The following is a 25,939-nucleotide window of genomic DNA, read 5'->3' as shown; positions in this document are numbered from 1 at the left end:
TTGTGGTCATCTTTCAGGAGGTTCAGGTCTACAGAGATCACTCCCAGTTGGCCTTCCAATGCCGAACGAGTGTCTCTGATCTCTTTGAGGATCATATCCAATTTGTCCGGGACGGAGTAGGCGGCCCATGCTTGTTGACGGGTCCGGGCAGTCGTTTGTGAGGTCCTGGGGGTGTGACATAGTGCTCTCACCAGACGGCTGCACAGATACCTTGGGTCTGACCCTACCCATTTCGTCACCAAGGTGAAAGGGAGGCAACAAGCTGCAAAGGCCGGGCGTATACGTGAGGATTCCTGCCCCAGGAACTATGCCCCATGATAGGCAGAGGGAAGAGCAATACCCCGGGCTCCGATGCGCACCTCCACAGCTGCCCCCGGATCAAGCACAAGTCCCCGCAAGGCGAGCAGGCCAACAAGCAGACACGGTGTCCTAGTACGTAGGAAAATGTAAGGAAAGAGCCGCTCAGCAGAATGCTAGTCCATCCAGGGTCCCCAAAGTCTTACTGGTATGAGGGCTTCACTATGGCATCACCGATACTGCTCCTCCGCAGGCAGGGTTCCAGGCGCCAACCACAGACAACCGCCCCAGCAAACAGCACACCAATACTGGTCCGTCGGCCCGCCACCGATATGTGGCGTGAAGAAAGCCGTCGATTGGAGGCCGCCCGCCGCTGGCGCCGTCACCACGCGTTACCTCTCACAGCAGCACCGCTCAGATACTCAGAACAGCATAGTCCTCCAAGGGGGGGTCTACCCCCGGGTTTCAGGGCCGCTACGGTAGCCTCCACCGCAGCCAGTTGCCACCTGGCAGATAGCTCGCCCCGGGCACCTCCAGTATCACCAGGGGGCAAACAGCAGTCACACCCACCTGCGGGCGAGCAGCGGAGCCCGGGGCCCCCCCACGGGCCACCCAGACACAGCAGTCTTCCAAAGATAACTCCCAGCCACCACGGGCTCACCCAGGGCCTCCGGCCCACCGCCACCGAACTGTGGCGCGAAGAGGCACCAGGGCCAGCACTCCACCAGGGCCGTCGCAGCCCAGCACGCAGTCCGGGTACTCAGTGCGCTTGTGGGCCCATCAGTTTGGGCGGGCTGGGCAGGTCGAACGTCACGTCCCGGCTGGTTAAGGCCCCAGGGCGGGTGCGGGCACACCGGACACCCAGCCGGCACCCAGGGAAGCGCCCCCAAGAATCAGCAGATGATCGGCAGATGGGCACAGCAGAGTCACTCCGCAGGGGGGGCCCGGGTCGCCCGGGACCAATCGTCAGTCGTCTTCCACCAGGCCGCAGCCCGGGGTGGTCAAGTGCGATCCGCTGCCGCACGCCGCCCTACGTCAGCGGGCCTCCTCCGCACCACAGCGCCGCGGCCGCAGCTCACCTCCACTCTGCTAGGCCTGGATTGGGGCGAAGCCGGGGACAACGCCACAGCCGGTGGCGGCGACCTGCACAACAGCTGCGGGAACACCAGGTCAGCTCACCGGCCTCCAGAAGCAGCGCCCGGGAGTTGGACACTGCCACAGCCCAAAGAAATGCGGCAGATTGCAGGATAATGGAGCCCCCGGCCCGGAGCTCGTCTAACAGACGTCCGCCATCTTTGGCTGCTAGCCACGCCCCCCCGGGAACAAAAAGAAAAATAACAGCAGAAAAGGTCTTAGAATTACTAAGCCTTGCAAGAGATCGATTGACCTGCAAGGGGCTAGCTGGCACAATAGCTCTGGAGCTTGCCGGGGAGGCGGTATGGAGAGCAGCCCACTAAGAAAATGGGTTCAAGCAAAGGGAGAGGTCAAGGCACTGATCTCTCGCCTCTTGGGTTCCGGCTCTAGCTTAACAAGGGGCCAATGCGCAGGGAGCGCCACCAGCAATGAAAACAGCGAGACTACGGGGGAAGAAGCGAAACCCCTGACTCATCCCTTAACTAACTCTGTGAAATACTCTAATCAGAACAGCTTAGAAAGCCTGCCCGGCCCCAATGAAGAACTAGGCAGTAAGACTAAGACAGCCTCATTAGATACCGCGCATGAGACTGATAAGCAGCTTCTTTCTAAAGAGCCGTCTCTTGCAGTAATACTGCAGGCCCTACAAGAACAACGACGAGAGGCTCAGGACCACCATGCTCATATTAGAGTGGACTACCTCATCATTAAGCTATCATTGGAGGAGGTGACGGGTACGGTGAGAGATATGGCTGAGCTACAAAGTAGGGTAGTGAAGACAGAGGAGTCAGTTACCTCTATAGCGCAAACCGTGCAGTCTCATGATCTACAGCTTCTGGCCTGTCAAGCCAAAATTGAAGATTTAGAAAACCGGCAACTGCGAAATAATAATAATAATAAGATTATTTGGGGTACCGGAGGGCAAGGAGGGTGCCGATCCCTGAGCATTTGTGGTTCAACTACTTCAAAAAGCAATCCCGGATCTGTCGGATTGGGACTGGGACTGCCAGGTCCAAAGAGCACACAGGCTCCCCATAACTGTGCAGAGGCTTAATGCCCGGTATCCTCGGCCTATTTTGATTTTTTTGGGGAACTTTTTGTTAAGACAGGCATTGTCTTTTAAGGGTCACCCTAATTCACCAGTAGGAGTTGATTTTTTGATCTTTACCGATAGTTTTTAGATCTGATCTGAGCCGAGCTAATATGGAAAAAAACATGGAAAAGGAGATAACTCATCAACCCATTTAAAGCGGCTGGGGCTCAAGTGTTTCTGCAGGAGCCTGCAAGATTGAAAGTCATCAAGGATGGGCTGTCACTATTTTTTGTTTCTGACCTGGAGGCCAAGCAGGCATTAAGTAAATGGTAAATTCAATGAACACTTGGCAGGACTGTTTGATTCAATAACAAATGATAAAGTCGACAATGGTGTATTTTTGTTTTTTCTTTTTTTCTGAGTTTCGGCAAGGGTGACTGGGAGATGCGGACAAGAACCATATAGAGACTGGGGTTGGGTGGTCTTGGGGGCAGCAAAGGTTTTAGGTTGCTCATACTTTACTTTTCCTTTGCAGCTGCGGGGGCCCAGCTGGGGTTCGGCTTTGTGGTGCGCTGAGATGTAAGCTGCCACATTCAGCGGCAGCTTTTGTGGGAGGGTGATTCCTTCATTCGGATACTGGTAGGGGATGGGAAGGTCGTTTTTGAGGGGGGTGCAGATGGGCACGCCTGGGAGGGTGAGGGGTATAAAGAAGGAAAAAGTCAAAAAGAAGGTTCACAGCTCTATGTTTGGTGGTGGGAATTCGGGGACTATTATTTTTTCTGTTTTGAGGTTTGGTAATTTAATCAATGGTTATGGCAATGATTAGGTCTCTATCTTGAATGTGTCTGGACTGAATAGGGGATCTAAAAGACAATTAGTGCGGGAGGAGCTCAGGGCTTATAAACCACATATAGTACTTTTAACGGGAACGCACTTAGCGTATAAAGATCGTGGTCTCCTCAATCAACTGGGATTCCAGAATATAATACGTACTTCTCAAAACGTGTCAATCAAGGGGTCTTCCATTTTGGTGTCTAAAACACTGGATTGTCAAATTCATAAGGTATTAGCAGATCAAAGAGGAAGGTGGGCTATTGCTCAAATCGAGATTAATACTTTGAGATATGTGTTTTGTGTTTTTTATGGCCCTAATACTGACGATCCGACAATATTTGATGATATTTGCTCAGAATTAGTGGGATGGCAGGTTGTGTTTGTTTTGATGGGAGATTTTAATTGTGTTATTAACTATGGTATGGATTCTACCTAGCCGACCACTTACCCTAAGAATGAAGAAGGTGAGGGCTTCTATTTTAGAACTAGGGCGATTGCACTCGCTGCAAGATGTGTGGCGCTATCTATATCCAACTATACCGGGGTACACGTACTACTCTAGGCCACATCGGCAGTACTCTAGGATTGACATGGCTTGGGTCTCAGATACTATCTTGACTGGGGCAGAGATGGAGATCTGCCCTAGGATTACATCTGACCACAACCCCATAATATTTTCTTTCCTGGCCAGCCCTATTTCTAAAATAGCCCGCTCCTTTACTTTTCCAAAAATCTCAGAATATCTTACAGAAAGGGTCTTCCCCGCCATGTGTGGTATGGGATGCTATGAAAGCATTTATTCGGGGAGTCACTCAGCAGTTCGTTTAGCAACAAAATAGAGAACTGGAGAAACAAACTAAGGAAGCCTATCAAAGGCTTATTACTTGTGAACTTCAACATGCTGAGGCTGTTTGACTGCGAAAGATAGACCAAGATTCTCTGTATGCTTCTCTTTTGGAGCAAAGGGCTGCAATAAATAGGGTGCTAAAACAGAAGGTAGCGGCTAGTTTTACTAAGCATAAGACACTGCAATATGAGTATGGCAAGAGGGTAGGGAAAGTTTTAGCACATCAGCTTATGGATAGCCACCTTAAAACTAAGATTAAGGCTATTAAAGGTGAGGGTGGTGTTATATACAGGTGCCTCCAGGAGATTACCGATCAGTTTTCCATTTTCTACCAGCAATTATATTCCCCAGACCCAGCACAAGACTTGACTGGTATGCAGAGCTATTTACAAAGGAGCAATCTACCGACGTTGACAGAAGAGGATTCCTTGTTATTAGAGCAGGAGATTACACTAGAAGAAGTCATGAAAGCGATCGGGGGGCTTCCGCCAGGGAAGACTGTTGGTGATGATGCCCTCCCGCTGAGTTTTATAAGTGCTGCAAAAGCCTCCTGACTCCGGTGCTTCGAGACGTAATTTCCCAAGTCGGGGGTACTGGGCGGGTTCCAGATTCATGGAATATGACCAATATAATTTGTTTTCTAATAAAAGATAAAGCTCCAGAGGAACGGGCATCGTACCGCTCAATCTCTTTAATAAACACAGATACTAAGGTGTTTGCTAAGATATTAGCCAACTGGTTAGCTCCAATGATGGCCAGCCTGGTTTCTCCCTAGCAGCATGGGTTTATTCATTGGAGAGACACCACCGCCCATGTCAATATGGCAATAGCGGCTTTTGACACTGTGGGGAAGTTAAAAATCAACCTGGGCGTGGTCTTATTGGATGCAGAAAAAGCATTTGACCAGGTGGCCTGTGAATATCTTTGGGCAACACTCATCGCATTTGGGGTTAAGGAAAGATTTCGGAAATTGGTTGGGGCTATGTATTACAACCCTATGGCCAGATAACGATATTCTAATGTTCAAACTACTCCTTTTTCCATCCGCTGTGGCACAAGACAGGGCTGTCCCCTTTCCCTTCTTCTTTTTGCTCTCTTTTTAGAGCCATTTATTCGGGCACTGCTGGTCAATAATTTGATTTGTCCGTTGAATATTGTACAGCGCCCCCTGAAACTCACGGCATATGCAGATGATATTGCTATTTTCTCTGAGGAGCCAATGGAGGCTATAGAGAGCATTAATAGGGAGGCAAGGAGGTTTGGACTCTTCTCTGGCTATAAACTAAATAGTAATCAAACCCAAGTCCTTCTCAATTTTCAGCCGGAACTCCTGGTTGAAGGGGCCTGCCCGACGGCTACATATTTGGGGGTTCAAATTTCGCCTAAGATTGAACTCATCCACTTGTTAAATTATGATTCTCTACTAGCCACTGTTACTAAACAACTGAAGCTGTGGCACAAGCTCCCATTAAGTATTTTAGGTAGATGCAATGTCAAAAAGATTAAGATACTTCCTAAGTTCCTGTATCTATTTAGGTCGATCCCGCTACGAATTCCTAACTCATTTTTTAGAAAGCTGGATGGGGTTTTGAGCAGCTTCATCTGGGGCTATAAAAAATAAAGACGTGCTATAGGATTAATGAAGCCCCCATATAATCAGGGCGGTTTAAACCTCCCTGATTTCAAACTTTATTTTTGGGGGTACCCACGCAAACCATACCTCACTGGACTCCCCCGGGTGTCTAGTTTTCAGAAATGTGTGAGTTTGGTAGGTTTCCCTAGATGGCCGTCGAGCCCGTGGCCAAATGCTCATGGGTCCCCCCTTGGCGCCTCAATAGGTTTTGGGACCTTGCTTGACGTGGGTACTTGACCCAGCCACACAAGTGAGGTATCAAATTTATCGGAGACCTGGGGGGAATGCTGGGTGGTAGGAAAATTGTGGTTTTTCTGACAACAGAATATTATGACACAGTAATGCAAGGAAAATGCGTGACTATAGTCACATTTTGAGGTTTGCATGACATTGTGAGTAAAAAAAAAAAACTTGTTGGGATCCATGAGAGGCACACCACCCAGCACTCCCCATATTTTATTTAATTTACAAAAATATCTAAAGTTGGTACATTTTCCCTAGAGACTGACTACACCTTAGCACAGAAAGACAAATGCGACAAATATGACTGTCTATCCACCTGTTCCCCAAGTACACACACATACTGGTTGGATCTGGCACAAGGGTGAGTGAAGCTTCAGAGTGTAAAATTCTATTAACAAGAGATTTCACAAAAAGGAAATGCACTGTTAATATTTAAAAGGTTAAAAACCTGAACTAATGACTCACAGTTCATGAGCTGTAAAGCCACGGCAAGGCACCAACCTCTTTACAGGCCATTCACACACCTTTCATATGTGATACACAAGACCATTCAAACCGCCAGCCGCGGGCCCAGCACATTACAACATTCACATCAGCAGACAGCCCCATTCAAGGGCCCATCACTTCCATTTGCCCACATGACTGACACAGCAATCACACCGGCTGGTGGTTGACATAGTGTCTGCAGTGGCGTTTGACTAGCAGAGTGTGTAATGACCAGCAGCAAGTCACTACTCACACACTGCCAGCCAAATGCCGGCCCACGCACACCGACAGCCAAGCACCATCTCACCCCCACTGCCAGCCAAGCACCAGTCCACGCACAATGCCAGCCAAGCGCCAATCCACACACACTGCCTGCCAATCGCCAGTCCATGCACACCACCAGCCAATCCCCAATCCACACACACCGCCAGCCAAGTGCCAGTCCACACACACTGCCAGCCAAGCGCCAGTCCACGCACACCGCCAGCCAAGCGCCAGCCCACACACACCGCCAGCCAAGCACCAGTCCACGCACACCGCCAGCCAAGCCCCAGTCCACGCACACCGACATTAAAACAAGAAAGAATACACAAACCTATTGCAACGAGATACAAAACTATAACTACAAAAACAACAGCAGTAGCTAAAGACATCTTTCTATTTTCAAACGTGAAACTGAACAACAACTATATAAACCATACAGACCAGGCAGTACACTATGAGACTCACGGTTGCTCCCAAAAACTCTTTTGAGTATGATACAATCGGAAACATGTGGGCACACACAGTCCAGGATTAGAAGGACAATCGGCACAGTGCATACGATCTTCTTCCGCATACCTCTCCGCATACCTCTTCGCAAGCAGACTCTACATCTCTTACAGGGAATGTTTTTTTGGGGCGTGGGAGGAATCAAATCAGGAAAGTGGCGATCTTTCAATCTAACCACATCCTCCACCACTCAAACTCTAGGAACACTTGCCTGTTCCACAACAACAAGGCTGCCTATCACAGACGCCTGAAACTGAACAAAAGTCATCTTTATTTATTTTTGTTTATTTTATGGATTTGTATAGCGCTTGAATCAACCCAAAGGGGTATCTCAGCGCTCACGGACCCACAGTAAGAGAGCTGTTACATAGGAGCAGGAGCTAGAACAGAACAGTTTTCAGAGCTTTTCTAAACTGCACATGGTCCCGGCACTGCCTCAGTAAAATGGGAAGCTGGTTCCAGTAGAGAGGTGCCAAATATGAAAAAGCTTTTCCCCCTGTCCTTAACTTCTTAACCTTTAGTATCTTGAGGAGGGATTTTGAACCAGAGTAGAGATCCCTACGGGGAATGTAACGGTTACGTTTCTCTGCCAGGTAGATAGGTCCTTTATCCCACACTTTAAATTGTATTTGTTTGCATATGGGCAGCCAGTGGAGCTGTTGGAGAAGGGGGGGTGAGGCAGTTCTATAAGGGGCATTCAGTGTTAAGCGAGCCGCCGTATTCTGCACTACCTGTAGGCGATCCAGAGAAGACTCGTTGGCTGCAATCAGCAAGGTGTTGCAATAATCCAATCTGCTCAACACTAAAGCCTGAATAAGAGACTTCCTTATAGAATCGGGAAGGAAGGGGAAGACTCTTCTTAGCAAGCTTGGTACGTGGAAGCATGATCCAAACGTGTGGGTCACATGCTCCTTGATGGTCAGGGTCTGCTCAATACGAACCCCTAAATTGTTAGGTCTCGCCTACGCAGCGCGCATGTGCTGCATAGGCAAAAAGACCTTTTGCAATCGCTTTGGTTTTTCAGCCAAAAACGTGCACGCGTTCCATTGCCTTCAATGGCAACGCGTGCACATGTGGCGATCCACTTGCGGGAGCGCGCGGCGCCATATGGTAGTAATTATCGCTCCTGGTGCAGCTCGCTCTCGCAAGTAAAACGCTTTCACTCGCTCCCTCCTCTTGATCCCCCCTTTTAGCGCGAGGAACACGCTTGTTAATAAAGCATGCAGTGTGTTAAACCGGAGATCCATTGTGCGTTAAAGGGTTTGAGACAACAGAGGCCTTGGCGGGACCCACACACTTTAAAACTGCCTTTATATGCCCCCCCACCACGATTATTTTAAATGCCAGCCCCATATTGACATCAGCAAGGGTGCCCCCTCAGGAGTAGTGGCACAGTAAGCGTGCCTTGCGTCCAAATGCACGAAGGAAACTGGCCCTGCCTGCCCCAGAGCAGGTACTAAATGCCGTCTTATTTGGGGTGCAATGGGTCTCGGTGCCACTGCACCTGCTGCACCAGTAGTAGCTACACCCGTCTAGGAGGGTATGCGGAGGTTCTCTGTCAAATAAATATTTTTGGGAAATAGGGCCAAACAAATTTTAAATGTTTCAATTACGAAAGTTGTACAATTTTCATTTCTTTATCTACTCCCCTATTGTTCCACACATTTGAATCAACCACCAATAACCCTAATCGATTTGTTCTTTCCAGATCACGCAACTGAAAATCGATAATAACCCGTTCGCAAAGGGGTTCAGGGACACAGGCAATGGTAGAAGAGAGAAGAGGTAGGTTTGTGGTTTTAACAAGTCTTGGACTATTTTGTTTCAGAAAAGGCCACGTGTTCCAAACCTCAATTTTCTTTAACTCCCCCTTCCATAAAGTTGATGCTTTTATGGTAGAAATAAACACACATAGGTTTACAGAGGGAAAACCCAATTCTGGCCACAGTGAGCACTTTGTCCCTTTATGTTTCTTTTACTATTTAGCGTAGGCGGTTTTGCAATTGTATTGATGTGCGGTTCTCCCTGTGGTATAAAGCTTTAAAAATTGCGTTTTTTGTACATATTTGTGTGTTTAATTATGTGCTTGCGGGAAAGAATATTTTGTTTGTGGTGGACATGCGCATTTGGGTAATAGAGGCTGATGTGCTGATTGCGGTAAATTATTTTTTAGTTATTAAAGGAAGGCGTTTGCAGTTAATGGGTCTGGTAGAAGTGGTTGTGTGTGGTGGGATATTACTAAGCACAGGCACAAAGTGGGTAGTTGCATGCCGTTTAAGCGTTGTGTGGGGGGTGAGGCCTGTTTGTGACTAGCACAATGTGGAAGATGGTTGCATGTAAAGAGGGGTTTTGTGGTGGGAGCTGCAGAGTGAGGGTTGAATATGTGGGTTTGAGGCATTTGTGTATGTGGTGCCTTTGTGCATGTTTGTGGCTTAGTGTGGGTGAAGTAGTTATGTGGGAGTCAGGAAGTAGTTGACTCTGCCCTCCTTGTGGATGTATGAAGACCACTGCAGACCCGACCGAGATGGGGCTGAATCGGATGCCTCCTCCTGTGAGCCTGCCCTGGGCAGAGATATCTTGAACTTCCCCTTGAGCGCGGAGCCCAGCCCCCTGAGACACACCCGCAGCATAAGAGGTAAAACCACTGCCCAGCTCCCCTCCACTGCCCTCCTGCGTGAAGTGTCATGCTCAGTTCACACTCCAGGCATGGTGGCATGCTGCTAGCATGCTGTAAGTTCAGTCTGTGGTTGGCACAGTAGTGCAGGTTCGAGCAGTGCCCCCTAAAAGAGGAAGACATTCAAAGATTCTTCTTTTGTTTAGGTCTGCATAATGAGAAACAGTAAATCCAATTGTGCAGACATTTAGCACAAAGTAAACATGTTCACAGTGGCCACCACTGTAAAGCCCCTTTTATACAATTTCACAGCCCTGTTTGGGAATATGAATGTTAAAGTGATTTCCTATACACTCTAACTCAGATTTGCATATTGGTCCCCAAGAAATCTATACAATAACATTCAGTGAGTCCTTATACCTGCATCTTATAGCATCTACAGGCAGTTTGTGTTAAAGCTTTTAAGGCTTCCTTGAGTGTACCGTTTTAAAATATTTGGACTCTTGTACTCTTCGTAATGTTTGCATGGGCCCTATAAAGTAGAAAGTATATGCAACAAGGTGGCTCTCCTCTATACTATGAAATACGGTAGTGCCTCCGTGACACCGATGCACCATGAGTGTTTCACCGGTACTTCCATTTTATTGGCGTGGTTACAGAACATGAAATAAACGTCTCTCTTTCATTTCAGGCCGGTTCTTTCCTTGCCATTCACTACAAATCCGCGGGCACGCTGGCACCCATACCACAGCAGTACCTTTCCACACACCATATCCCCAGGTATCCTAACACGCCCACTCCAACACACTGGCACCACACACACAGTTACACCAGCAAGCGGTCACTCCTACACACTTGTATGATACAGAAACACCCAGACTCTCTCGCTGCCTGCATCACAGACACAGACTTAAAGTATACACACTATATAGAATTCTTTGCAAATTTGCAAAAACACATACATTGGAAGACATGCACAAGTAGGTTTTTGCACAGCCATGCATCACACAGACACTTTAACATGTGCACACTCACGTTATCTTTGTACAATTAAACACTTGCACCTGCAAATACTTACACTGTTACACTACCTCTTTATGCTGACACTTACACACTGCTACATAGAAACATACAGCTTTGCACAGGCATATGTGCCTCACACAAATACACACACTCTTAAACGTTCACACACTACCACACATTGTCAACCTGCCAACACTGAACAAGCATTGGCATATCCAATGGGTCTCAACTTTGGGACCTGATAAGTGTTTAGTTATCCAGCACAATATCCTTGGTGCAACAACATCAACTGTTGCATGGTTAAACACTTATAAGGTCCCAAAGGCGAAACCTATTGGCTATGCCAATGCTTGTTTACCATTGTCTTTGGTACTGGAACAATCCCCAGCTCCCTTGACCACCACTCTGGGGTCCACAGCAATGGAGCCTCTCCAAATAGCATGATCTCAGTCTTTCCGGTGATTAGTCGTAAAAAGTTGTTACCCATCCATTGAGAGATTGCCAGCATGCCGGAGTAGAAGGTGGCTTGAGCTGTCTGGAGAGATTTCTTAAAAGAGAAAGTAAGTTGGGTGTCATCTGCATATGATATCGGGATGAACCCATAATTCCTTAGGAGTGGGAGCGATATAGATGTTAAATAAGGTGGGGCTTAAACAAGACCCCTGGGGCACTCCCTTGGTCAGTTCTTTGGATTTAGAACGATACGGCCCCAGATTCACGGTCTGGGAGCGATTTGTATGGAAACTCGTCATCCATTGCAGTGCCACGCCACCAATACCAGATTCCTCTAGTCTCCTGAGCAAGGTCTGGTGGTCGACCTTATTGAATGCGGCAGAAAGATCTAATAACACAAGGAGAGTGGTGCAGGAGAACACTCCTTGAACACAAAAAAAGCATTGAAAGTTGCTAAATTGAAGAGATGGAGGGCCAACTTCTTATACCAAATGTAAGCCTTACGAGCAGCAGTGTAAGGTTCCAACCTCTGATCTACTCTATCAACACCACCTATGTGCTTATTGTAGTCTACAATGCACACAGGTTTGCACACATCAGCAACCTGACCCCAAACAGTCACAGGTGAAGTACTCTCTTCATGAATGGTAGTCAGCATGTACACATCCCTCCTGTCGACAAATTTCACAGCTAGCAGTTCCTCACTTCACAAGGCACACCACTGTCCTCTCTGAAGCTTTTGGCAACCAAGTTTTATTCGGGTAACCTTTACGGTTAGAGCGGATTGTACCACAAGCAAAAGTGTCTACTTTAAACAATTCCTTAAACAATTGCAAAGCAGTGTAGAAGTTATCAAGGTACAAATGGTGGCCTCTGTAAAACAGTCCTCTAGCAAGATCCGACCCAATTTTTCTCTGAAACTTCAAAAGTGGACGGACAACCAGGGGGGGTCAATAGTGGAATCCCTACCAGTGTACAGCTGGAAATTATAGACATATCCTGTCCTACTCTCAGACAACATATATATCTTAATTCCATAACGTGCCCCCTTGCTAGGAATGTACTGCTCAAAAACCAGATGGCCCTTGAACAGGAACAAATACTCATCAACAGCTATTACTTTCCCTGGAGTATAGATCTCTGAAAATCGATCCACAAAGTGATCAAGAACAGGCCGAATCTTAAAAAGACGGTCACAGTCAGGGTGATCTCGTGGCAACGCCAAAGCATTATCAACAAAATGAAGCTTCCGAAGCAAAAGTAAATACCGATCACGACTCATAATTGCACAAAATATGGCCGTTGCCATCAAGGGACTGGTAGACCAATATGAAGCCATGGACGGCTTCCTTATCGAGCCCATCAAAAAGGTCATACCCAAAAACTTCTTCATCTCATCCAGATTAGCTCTAGAGCGGGCCTAAGTCTGGCACTGTCGTCCCTCAAAAGCTGTTCAGCATACAAATTAATCTGCTCATTCACAATCCACTCTACACCCTGCATCACCACTAGGGGCAGGCAACACCGGCTGCAACATGTTTGGATCAACCCAGAGTCCAGCACTTTCAGTAGGAAGCTTTTCAGCCTCAGGCTGCAATACCGATGTCTCTCGCGGCACCATTGACACATCAGTGTCCTCCTCTAAAACAAGCACTTCATCCGCACTGAGAGTAACTTCATCTGCACTGAGAGTAGCTTCATCATCAGATGATTCCTCGTGGACAGAAAACTCACTGCCAGAATCTTGCACTCCCTCCTCTCCCTCTGACGCACTGTCAGTCTCATAATCCTGCTCAGAGGAAGATTCAAAAAGCATACCAACCACCTGCTGAGCAGTAATTCTGCGGCTAGCCATAATCCTTACAAATAAGGTTACCTTGCAGACGATACAGTTTTAATGGCCCGTACACTTTGATGGCTTCAAAGGGTCGTTACCAGTTTTGCAAATTTTGTGTCGGAACGGGGTCTTACTATTAATTCATCTAAAACATTTACAATGAACTGTGGGTTAGGGTGTATAAAGACTAGATCTATATTTATTGATAAAAAACGGATCGAAAGTACAAAGACATTTTCCTACCTTGGAATTTTATTTGAACGTACGGGATCATGGGCGCAGGCTATTAAAATAAGGAGATTACTGTATATAAAGACCTTATCGGCACTATCAAATTTTAGTAGGAAATTAGGCAGATGCCCCACGGTGGCATTACTAAATATCTACAAAGCGAAATGTGTCACTGTTGCATCTTATGGAGCAGGCATATGGGGGTATGCAGATGTAAGCTCTTTACAGGTAGCTGAAAACATATTTTTAAGATTTCTGTTGATGGTACCTAACAGTACCTCTTCTTTCATATGCCGCACAGAATTAGGTTTGCTATATCTAGAAGACATTATAAAGATCCAACCAGTTCTGTTGTGGCATAGGATATGGACAATAGAGGAAACAAAGTTCAATCGTGAGGTTTTAGAAGACTGCATGGGCTTGGATGGGGTGACACAAGTTAGATGGCTGTTTTATGTTAAATCTTTTTTATATAATTTAGGCCATCAAGAATTTTATGATGATCCACCCACCATGGTTAGGCTGTCCAGGAAAGATCTTAAGAATCAATGTTTGAGCTTTCTGAGAGAACAGAGATTATGTGTGGAAATGAATAAAACCATGGTGCAAGCACATAATCTTACTTTAACAACTTTTAGACTGCAGCCGTACCTATGCCTGATAATGAATGACTATGACAGATTTTTACGGATGCGTTTTCGCCTGGGTACTCTGCACAGATCATTAAGCTTTCCATATGTAAATATTTGGTCAAAACAGTTATGCAAATGCCCATGTGACGATATCTCCGATCAATCTACCATACATGTGGTATTTTTCTGTAAATTTTATTCTGTACAGAGGAAATTATGGATTATTCCTGTTTTAAAAACATATGGTATGAAGCACTGTTGCCCAGCATTTGTGGCTCTTCAACAATTAGAGACAGAATTTGTAGTAGCCTCTGTAACCACCTTTAAAAAAAATATTTTTAAGTGTAGGAAAACAATTGTGATGTGATATTAAGTAAAATGAAATTATGTCTATGTATGCCTTCCAATGTTTACTATTGTATATATCATTATATGTCTTTTTAATCTTTAATGTTTTTTATGTGCTTTTATGGTTATATATGTAACCGAATAAAGTGTTATTGACTTGACTTGAAGTTAACTTGTCAAACAAGTCAACAATAAACAAACACTTTGTAAAATAAGCAATAAACAAAATGTGTCTTTATCACAAAGGCCTATATACTCCAAAACTATCCCACTCACTTGACAGAAGCAGCTAGACTCACCACCGCCTACTCTGCACAGACACAGTAAGGATCAACAATATCCCACTAAAAAAGAAAAAGAAAAAAGAAAATTACACATAAGACAGTGCAAAACACATCGCAAAGAATTTCATGCTCAAAAGATTATGACACCATTTACAAAAAATTCATTCATGCAGGTCAATAATACTCATTTGGAGTAAACACAACAAAAATGTTTTTCTTACCAAATAAATGCAATCACGCAAAACTGCAGAACAACCACTGCTGAAACCGCAAACAAGAATCAAAAGCTTTACACTAGAATAAAAAGGAGAACAAAACACTACAATCACATATGCAAATAATGCACCAATACACACACAATCCAACAACCAAGCTAAGGGGTAGGTGGGCGGCCTAAGAGTATAAATAAAACATTCACCCCCATAAAAAGGGGAGCAACCTTTGCCCAAGAGGCCACTCCCCAACACCAACATTTAAAAAACCCTGGTGTCTAGTGGTTTCTGCCCCCCTTTGGGACAGATGGCCATACAAACATACTGCTGATCTGCCACCCAAAGAGGGCAGAAATGGCCCCAATCATCCTCCCATAAAGGGGAGCGGCCCTAGTCCATGGGGCCGCTCCCCAACACAACAAAATAAAATCCCTGGTGGCCTAGTGGCCATATAAAAAAAAATCAACTAATCTGCCCCCCAGGGGGCAGAAATGGCCAAATTAATGCTCCCCAAAGGGGAGCAACCCTTGCCCAAGGGGCCACTCCCCACAAATAAATCCCTGGTGGTCTAGTGGGGCTGATTTAAAAAAGAAAATGGTGAGATCTGCCCCCCCAGGGGGGCAGACAGCCAAAAACATTACCCCTGAAGGGAAGCGACCCTTGCCCAAGGATACACTCCCCACAAATTAATCCCTGGTGGTCTAGTGGGCCACTACAAAAGAAAATGGTGAGATCTGCCCCCCCACCAAAAACATTGCCCCTAAAGGGGAGCAACCCTTGCCCAAGGGGCCACTCCCCACAAATTTAATCCCTGGTGGTCTAGTGGGCCACTTTAATAAAAGAAAATGTCAGGTTCGGCCCCCTAGGGGGGCAGACACAGCCAAAACATATTGCCCCCAACAGACCCTTGCCTAAGGGGCTGCTCTCCGCAAACAGGTTAACACTTTTTAAATAAAAAATAAAACAACCCTGGTGTCTAGTGGGCATTCCTGCTGCACGTTCGCACCATTGTGCAGCAGGAATGCTCAAAATAGGTATCGGGGGAAACTATTTCCTTTCCCCTGATGCCTCTTTTTTTTAAATCCCCCCTCCCACCAGGAGAAACTTACCTCCTCTCTTCCCAATGCGCTTGGGAATCCTCTAATGACATCAGCGTGCCTCGGGCGCTGACGTCATTAGATGATGTGGAGGAGGATGGCGGGGGAGGCAGGGAAAGGGCGTCACCTGTCATCCCCGGTGGGGGCACCATAAAGGGCGGCCCACAGGGGGAGCACCAGCGCTTCCCCCATGGGTGTGTGCTAGGACGGTCGGGAGCCGTCCGACGCACTCGCCCACCGTGACGTCGGACAGCTCCTGGCTATCCAACGCACCGAACGGGTTAAAAGGAGTACTCTCACTTATTTGGGTGGTGCTGGTATCAAACATCAACCAGCGCCCAGCTTTTCATCCATCTGTTTAAATCTTCACTTGCTTTGCTGGTGCTGCCTACAGTAGTAGTGGTACAGATTTGTCTAGTGTCAAGGCCCTGTTAAAGTCCCCCCTAGGATCCATGGGACACCAGGCCAGTTTGACAGCTTCCTGGTGAATGAGATCCAAAATTTGCCCTAGTCAGTATTTGTGGAATAAATTCTTGCCTAATGCTAATTGCAAACCATCTAGTCTGTCGTAGAACAGGACATCTCTGCCATCTGGATCTATATGTGTTTCTTCCATCATCAGTGGAACTCTTTCTCTTACCCAGATCAGGGCCCCTCAAGCATAAGGAGAGTATGTAGTATTGTATACTTAGACTCTCCAGGAGCACTCTAGTCTAATCCCGTCAGTGTGTATGAGGTCGTTCTCTTGTAGGAACACTATTTGAGCATTCCAGCGTATCTATGAGGAGTGGATCTTATAGCTCTTAATGAGTACATTGAAACCTCCAATGTTCGAGGAAATTAACGTATAGCAGTGTGCTTTTGGCCCCAATACAGGGGTCGCAAGCAGGGAATCGAACTTTCTCCATACTCCCTCTCCCTCCCACCCACCACTCAGAGCAACTGTTCTGTGAGGTGTAGACGTAGCCAAACCTGAGCAACAATAAAAAAACAAACCCTGCCCCACTTAGGACAGACTTTCCCAACTGCCGGTTCGTAAACCTTTGTGGCTGCAACAGTCAGCAGTGCCCATCTACCCCTGTGGGCTTTTAGAAGAAAGAAGGGAGGAGAGCAAAGTTGGGATAGCTACCTCAAAGAATATTCAGCATGCAGTACAGACCAGTTTTCAAAATATTCAACCGTATGGCACTCCTAAGAGTTTAATAGATGTACTATAACACAATGCAACTGCCCTCCACCTTGCCTATTATATGCTTCCGTTTTCTCTCCCTCTATAAGGAGAAACTGTGATAGACAAGGCATAGTAGCTCAGGGCCAACCGTCTGGGTAGCCGGAGCATTGTATAACTCAAAGGTCAACAGCCAAAGTCACAGCCAACAATTACAACAGGGTGGTTGTTAGACCTGTCAGCCTTAGGGCAGTCTTCCCCCAAACCTTTTGCCTTCACCCTCGTATTTTTTAGTATTAGTTTTTGCTTGTCTTAGGACACTTTACCAATGCTAACAAGTGCTAAAGTGCTTGTCCTCACTCCCTAAACTATGGCAAAATTGGCTTACACCTAATTAGCATATTTAAATTACTCCAAAGTCCCTAGCAGTATACCATATACCCAGGCCTTGTAAAGTAATGCTGCAAGTGGGCCTGCAGCACTTAATGTGCTACCCACCTACGTGGCCTCTTGAAACATGCCTCAGGTCTTCCATTATGACATGAATGCAGTTTTATGCTGCCAATTCAAATTAGCAAAATATCCCTTTTTGCCAAGACTTACAACTCCCCTTTTATTACATATAATTCACCTCTACAGCAGGCCTGAGGCAGCCCAAGGAGCAGGGTGCATTGTAATCAAAAGGTTGGACATGTACTTTTGAGTTTTACATGTCCTGTTAGTGAAGAACTCCTAAATTTGTTTTTTGCTACTAAGAAGGCCACTTCTCCAGTATGATAACATTGAGTTGCCTTGTTATATTTAATAAGTGTCAACATTGATTTGGAGCAGGTAGGAAATTCATGTTCAGGATCTAAGAAACTGACATTTAAAATCCTCTTTAATGGTAAAGTCAGATTTTGTCACAGTTTTGAAAATACTACTAGCTATTTTGGTCCTGAAGCCTGTTCCTAAGTCACATGGCTATGCGTAGTTAGTAGTTGGACTTTGTTTATTCCACCCAGACAGCCATACAATAGAGGGATTAGATGTGCTGGATGGGCCATTACTGGCAGGATGAGGGGCAGAGCTAGGCATAGCACCACTTGCAAATCAATAGGCTGTGCCCTGCCTTCATACAAAGAACTTCACACTACCTCATTGTTCATGTAGTCAGGAGCCAGGGCAGAAGAGGCATGAAACTCCAAGCACTTCAGTGGGAAAGCACTAGACTCGCCTGCTACTTCATGAAGGCACTAGGTATAAAAATAGGACCCTCAGACGCACCCTTCAGTTCACTTTCTGGACCAGTGGAAAGACTCTCAGAGGACTGCTTGCTACTGTGGCCTGCTGTGTACTTCAGTAGACTGCTTTGCTGAACCTGAATTGTCTACTCTGCTACCTGAAGTCTGCCTTGTACCCTCAGAGGCCTGCCCTGCTCCTTGACCCCTGTTCAACCTCTTGAACCTAAGGCTACCAGAGTGACTCCAAGGTCTAGTCGTCTGGCCTCCAGTTCAGAGCCACAGGGACAGAAAAGGCTCCAACCACCTTGAACCCACATCTGGGCCCAGCCTGTGTGAGTCTTGACCCTCCAAGCGGTGCCTTTCCAGTCCTGCCCCCTTGGAAGCATCTCATGAGACGCTAGAGGTGCCCGGATAGCCAAAATCAAAAACTTGTGGCTGAAAAGTGCTTTGAGAACCAAGAGGAGAACGGAACATACCTGCTCGCTTTCTCCCGTCTGTGGTGCATCGCCAGTTGGCCTCACTTTGTGGCAGCTCCCGCTATGTTTTTCTCCACATTATCAAATCCTGGTTAGTGGTGCTTTGCTGAAGGGGTATCCGGCCTTGAGGAGCTCTCATCGGCTACAGCTTCCAGCCTCATCCCGCTGGAGATTTTGGACTTCCGAAAAAGAGAATAAGCTGAACATGCAAATGTTCACTTCGACTTCATACAGCGGCTCATCGACGACGCCTCTTATTTGGACAAAACATCGGGAGCCTGAATTTTACCTTCTCAGACCATTTTGTTGAAATTTCTTCTAAGTCTGAAGGTAAGCGCCGACCAGGCTCAATCCACTTATTAAATCCAACCCGTGCCCCATCGTGGTCAACCATATTTTTCAACTTTGACTCGGTCTTCAGCAATTAGATGTCCGTGGTGGCACATTGATCTTTTAGGTACTAGTTTTTACCCTAAACTATAAAAAATCATAACTCTGGTTCTACTGATTGGATTTTTGTTGTTCTGGTGGCAAATCATTTATTAAAATGTAGTCTATTTTTTCTAATTTGGTGTTGGATTTTTCTTTTTTTAATTATTTTTATTGGTTTTAAACACAAACAAAAAGGTCAAACATAACAACAGGCATTATAAGCAATGACATAATTGTATCCAAAAGATTGCATAATTAGAACTAGTATAGTTCGGATCAGTAGATGTGTAATTAGCCCAACTGAGTGCACTCTACGTCCGGGTTGGTAGCTTCAGGCTCCTCTCCACTACCCCACCCACAACCACTTTGTGGTCTTCCAGGGAGACCATGCCGTCTCCCTATGTGGGATTTTTCTTGTGTAGTGTTTTCACCTTATTACTGTTTGAGTTCTGCATACACACTTACACATTGCCTCTAGGGTATGCCTGACTACTTTTGTGCCAATTGCCAGAGGGTTAAGCGTGGTTAAGGTAGTGACTTTTGTGGTACACCCTGACAGGCACTGTGACTGTTGCTTGAGCAAGGTTAACACCCCACTCAGCCAACAATACAATTTTTCACTAGGTTATATCAGTTCATCCGCTGTATGGGAACTGACAACAGGGAGGAGCGTAGAGCCATATAGATTGTCATGGTCATTCAGTGGGGTTCCTTCAGAGGATGATAAAGAGCTTCCAGTCAAATTTGTAGGGGAATAGTGGCCCCCAGTTATAGATGCGGTCAGCTCGAGGACCTCTCTATGTGTCACAAGGATCGGACGGGGAGGCGGGGGGCTCCAAGGGCCCTGTGGCCCCAGCTGACTACCTGCATGCTTGCTGCACCACTGGATTCAAGCTAGCTTGGCTGATGAGTGGTGATACCCCAAAACTGGTCCCAGGATGCTTGTTTCCATTCCAGGGAGGACCTGGCTTGGCATTTCGGGCTGGACTGTTCTCATGGGGAAGAGGGTCAAGACTGATTTGCATACTGCTGGGCCCAAAGTGGGGTGATGTGGCAAGCAAAATAACAATGAATTAAACACAGATATGCGACTGGAGGTGACTGTCTGAAAAAATTCAACTCTCCGTCCATCATTTTATTTTTTCATGTGACTCCTCAAATGCAGCAGCAGCCAGCAATACTCCCACCTGCAGGTAGCAACTACTAAGGCTGCTCCCTGCAGGTCAGGGCAGTAAACAGTCTGTTCTCAGTGGGCAGGAACATTTTTAAAGCTACTGCCAGCTGGGAGCAGACTTGATGTCTGCTCCCGTTTGGAAGGGAGGTTCAAAAATGCTCCCACCAAACGGGAGACAATGGGATATAAATGCTCCCCCCAAATGTGCAGGGAAACTGCTAAGTCTCCGGGGTGGGCTCCGCTGGACATAGCGTGTGAACAGGACGTTTAATGGCTATGGGAGGGTGGGCTTGTGTCTCCTTCGCCCATTGCATATACAGCTGCGCAGCCCCCCTCTCTCAAAACAATCGCCCCGGGTGTGGGCTCCCTGGGGCCTTCAATAGCTCGGGAGGGGGCCACATGGACCCTCTCCCAATTTTAAGAAATCTTGGTACACGGATTGTGCTTTTTGTGTTTTGGTTTAAATCCGCTCAGTAGTTTTGAGTAATTAATGGAAAAAAAACTTTGTGTATGTAGGAATCCAGAGGATATGTGGATCCCGGCAAATCTCAAATTGAGATCTGATTGACTGCCACCACCTCAGCAAGGAAGTGGTGGCAGTCATCTCAGGACTCAGACCTCAGTTTTGTGCAAAAAAGATACAAGGAAGCAGGGTAGGATTACCCTGACCCCATAGGCCTAGCAGGGGCCAAACTAGTTTAAAAAAGGTTTTTGCCCCAAAATCAGGGAGCATCCTTGAATCCACTAAAAATAAAACAAAATTAAAGCGCTGTCTCCTGCGCATGTTGTTTTTCAAGCCCTCTGGGTGGAGCAGGTCCCGGGGGGATACAAATATTTATAATTTGGTGAGGGGGGCACGCATGGCCTCCTTCTCCGGGCCATTTTTTGGACCTGGGCACCCCATCTTCCAGGGCCTGACCGCAAAGTAAAGAAGGAGGCAGGAAAAGCGCCCCCCTATCTCTGGCTAATTTCGGCCCTGGGGATCTCATCCCCTGGTGCCCGACCGTAATTTGAAAGCACCCCATTATGGTACACTTTCAGCCCTGGGGACCCAATCCCCCGGGGAGCGACCATTTATAGAATAGGGAGGGAGGCAGCACAGCCCCCCTGCCTAAGCCATTAATGGCCTTGGGAATGCCATCTCCCAGGTGGAGCTCATATCCTATCCCGTGGTGCCTACCCCAGGGACATAATGGTTTCCCTGTATTTTCTCTCACATGGCAGGAGCAATTTTAAATCTCCCACCAAGTGGGAGCAAACACCAAAGCCAGCTCGCAGCAGGCGGGAGTTTTAAAAATGATAGCGTGGTTGCTGCCCTGGGTGGCCGGACTCCGGGGGATGGGGTTCATGGGGTCAAAATCGGCCTGGGAGGGCCTGCATGTCCCCCTCCTCAGTAAATATACTAGTGGGCCCTGGGAGTGGGGTACTTGGGGCTGGTTGAAATTGGATCGGGGAGGGGGGCCATGTGCACCCTCCCCCCAAAAACTGACGGGGCCCTGGGGGATGGGGTCCCCAGGACCAAAATTAGGCTAGGGAGGGCACCACATTCCCCCTCCCCTTAGTTTTAATCAGGTGCCTTGGGGATGGGGTCCCCAGGACCTATTAAGGCTTGGCAAGGGAGGCCACAAGTCTCCCTTCCCTTTTATTTGTAAGACAGGCCAATAGGGCTGGGATCTCCAGGGCCTTACAATGCTTAGGGACGGGGGCTGTGTGTTCCCCCTCCCCTTTAACCCCTTCAGTGCCCATGACGAGCTGGACTCGTCATGGGCTGCGGTGGCGCTGTGCCCATGACGAGTCCAGCTCGTCATGAACTCCGCCCACTAATGCAAGGCGCGGCACTGGGCGGGGAAAGGGGCGGGCATGCAAGGGGTTAATTTTGATAGTGGCCCTGGGGGATTGGGTCCCCAGGGCCTAAGGTGACTTGGGGAGAGGGGACACGTGGTCTCCTCCCCTTTAAAATATATATGACCCTGAGGGATGGGGTTACCACTGAGCATGGCTAAAGGCCAAGCACAGCTCCTGGTTGGCTGTATGCCAGAGATTGGCTGCAGGCCTCAGCCGTTGGCCATGCTCTCCAGACAACCCATTGCTGATCACAGCCTTTTGCAATGTGCAGTGGTGGTTGGCCACAAACCCTTGCATGCGGCCAGGCAATATGGCCAACCCCACCTCCCCCCCCCCAAAGGCAGCCAGCATGGTGGGGGTTGGATTTACTCATGGTAATTAAATATTACTTTACGTTAAAAAAACTAGAAATTCACTGAAAAAAACAAAGGTTGATGCAATGTTATAATTAGGTTAGATGTTCAGCTTTCAACTCTAAATACCACTGAAATTCACCAGTTAGAGTTATCTCAAGTAACTATAATTCACACCCTAATGTAAGTATAACTTGTGCCCTTGCCATTCACTGCTACTTACCCCAAATTACATACATACACAATAAAACCATAACAAAATATATCAAATTTAATAAGATCAAATATGTATTAATTTACACAATAAATAAAATATAAAAAAATTTAAAACTGCCCAAAAACACATTTACAAAAAATACTATAAGCATTAAAATTAATTTGCAATTATTTAATCAACATTATTGAAGCAATTGGAGTCTAAGAATATAAAATATACTATTCACACTCTACTTTATACAATGGTAGGGAAAGTGTTGGACTTTGGAGAGGCAAACTTTACCATTCCCACACCAGTCTGTGCACAGTAGAGTAAATGTTGGATTTTGGAGGGGTAAAATTTATGATTCCCACTCCAGTCTGTGCAACAGTAGGGAAAGCGTTGGATTTCAGAGAGGTCAAATGTACTATTCCCACTCCAAACAGCACAACAGTAAGGAAAGGATTAGACTTTACAGGGGTAAAATTTACCATTCCCACACCAGTCCAGTGCAACAGTAGGGCAGATGTTAGATTTCAGAGGGGTGAAGTTTTCTAATCTCATTCCAGTCTGTGCAACAGTAGGGAAAATGTTGCATTTGGAAGGGGTGAAATTTACTATTCCCACTCCAAACAGCACAACAGTAGGGAACGTTTCAAATTACAAATAGGTTAATTTTACTATTCCTACTGCAGTCTAAACATGAGCAAGGAAGGTGCTTCACTACAAACCTGTTACATATGTAACACCATGCATGTTGAAAAAATATTAAACTCTTAAAATAAAAATTATTAATTAACAAATATATATATATCAAAACAAGAGCACTGAAGTTCCAAGTACATAATGCAATGCTATTGCATATTGTTTCTTTCTGTCTCCATAACAGCATCTTTCTCTTTGCCGGTCAATTATACCTACAGACCCAGGGAACAGCCATGGGCACGTTCTTCACCCACCCGTTACGTGAACCTTTTCGTGGGCTGCTGGGATAAGCACGTAACCTGGGATGAGGGGAATGAACTCTGGGTGGACAAAATAGCTTTGTGGACCAGATATATAGACAAATTGTTCATTGTCTGGAGGGGCACTCGCACAGAAGCAGAGAACTACATCAGGATTTTGAACAATAATGAGTTTAATCTCAAGTTCACATGCAATATTAGTGAGAGAGAAGTCCCCTTTTTAAATCTACTGGCTTTTGTGGCTGACAATAAGCTGTGTACTAAGCTGTTTCGTAAGCCCACTGTAGGAAATACAGTTCTACATTCATGGAGTCAACATCCTCGAAATGTAATAAATAGCATTCCATACGGGGAATTGTGGAGGTTAAAACGGTTCTGTTCCCGCCCACAAGACTATCAGGAGGCAGAACAAGAGTCTTTTAAGAGATTTACTAGAGAAGGCTACAATATCAGAATTCTGAGCGAAGCAGCAGAGAAAGTTAGGACTTCGGACAGACAGGAGCTCTTAGTGTGTAAACAATTGAGTGATAGGCAAACTGAGGATGATGACTGGAAAGTGTGATTGATCATGACTTTCTCTGCGGAGTCCCAACAAATCAGGGAAGTAATACAACAGAACTGGAAGGTCCTCCAAACTGATGACATCATAGGGAATCTGATTTCAGATAAACCAGATATTACATTCAAGGAGAGTGCTTCTCTGAAGGACATTTTAGTCCAAAGTCACTTTCAAGACAAACTACGTAATAAACCTACCATCACAGGGTTTTTTCCTTGCGCAGCATGCAAGGCATGTAAAAATTGCAAGAAAGTGAAGGACTACAAGGTGCCAGGCAAAAAAGAGAATAGGTCTATTAACAAATTGCTGAACTGTAATTCTAACTTCATAGTGTACTGTTTGTCTTGTCCGTGCGGACTGGAGTACATTGGAAGTACGATACATCCAGCGAGAAAACGCATCCTGGAACACAAAAGAGCGATTACCGATCAAGAGAAAACCAATCCTGTCGCTAGACACTTTTCACAGCTACATGAATCAAAAAGTGAAAATGTAACCTATTTTTGTATTGATCAAGTCACAATATCAGAGAGAGTCAGTGATAGGGTCAAACTTCTCACGCAATTAGAGGCAAAATACATAGTTGATCTATGGACACGGGCCCCATGGGGGTTGAACAACCACTCAAAAGGTGGACCCCTGGTATATAATAGAGGCAGGTAGAGCAGGGGAAATAAGAAACACCAATAAGGAAAAACTACCTGCCAAGATAATTCAAGAAGGTCCTGTAAAGGGTCCGGGGATGGGTGACCACACACCGTAGGCACACCAGGACAAACTTCAGATAAACAGCAATGTCTTTGAATCACACTCAACTTTATTGATTTTCTAGTGTGATCAAAATTATTTAATTGAATTAGTAAAAAAACATTTCAGGATTCACAAGAATATAATAACTCAGTCCCACACATCTCATACACAAACCACAATCATACTGACACACATTCCACATTGACATCATCATTTTAACCACAACATATGATATACAAATTTAGTTCAGATAGATAAAAACACATTAGGGCCATAGAGCTGCCATAGGGTGATTAAATAGCAGTTTGGTAGATGACATTCACAAGATGTAGGTAGTGACGTTTCAGCTACCCAGTGATCTAAAAAACGCCTCATGGGGGTTGAACTCTGAAGAGGAATTATGGTCCTTCATTGGGTAGATACCTAAACACCTAGGTAACTGCACAGTAATAAATATCAAATGTTTATCAATGCGTGGTTTGCCACCGATTCAGTTAGAAAAAGTTTTCCTGGTAGCCCTCGTGGCAGGGTGCATAAGCTCATACAGAGCACAATTTTGGGAGCCACTGAACACGTGATATTTTGTTATTATATTGATTTGAATGCAAGCTAATGAGTAATTTCAGGGCTGCCTATTGAGTGAATTCAATTTTGGGACAATATTGTATTTTACATTTGAATTTTATTAACCGAGAAATTCCAATTGGAAATGTATCTGTACTCATTTATAATGATTTCTAATGATGAACTGATGAATTAATAGATTTGTATAGTGTTAAGATGGCCAAC

Source organism: Triturus cristatus, chromosome 7, assembly GCF_964204655.1.
Source record: "Triturus cristatus chromosome 7, aTriCri1.1, whole genome shotgun sequence".
NCBI lineage: Eukaryota > Metazoa > Chordata > Amphibia > Caudata > Salamandridae > Triturus > Triturus cristatus.
The sequence above is the reverse complement of the archived record's forward strand: the minus strand, read 5'-3'. Positions refer to the sequence as shown.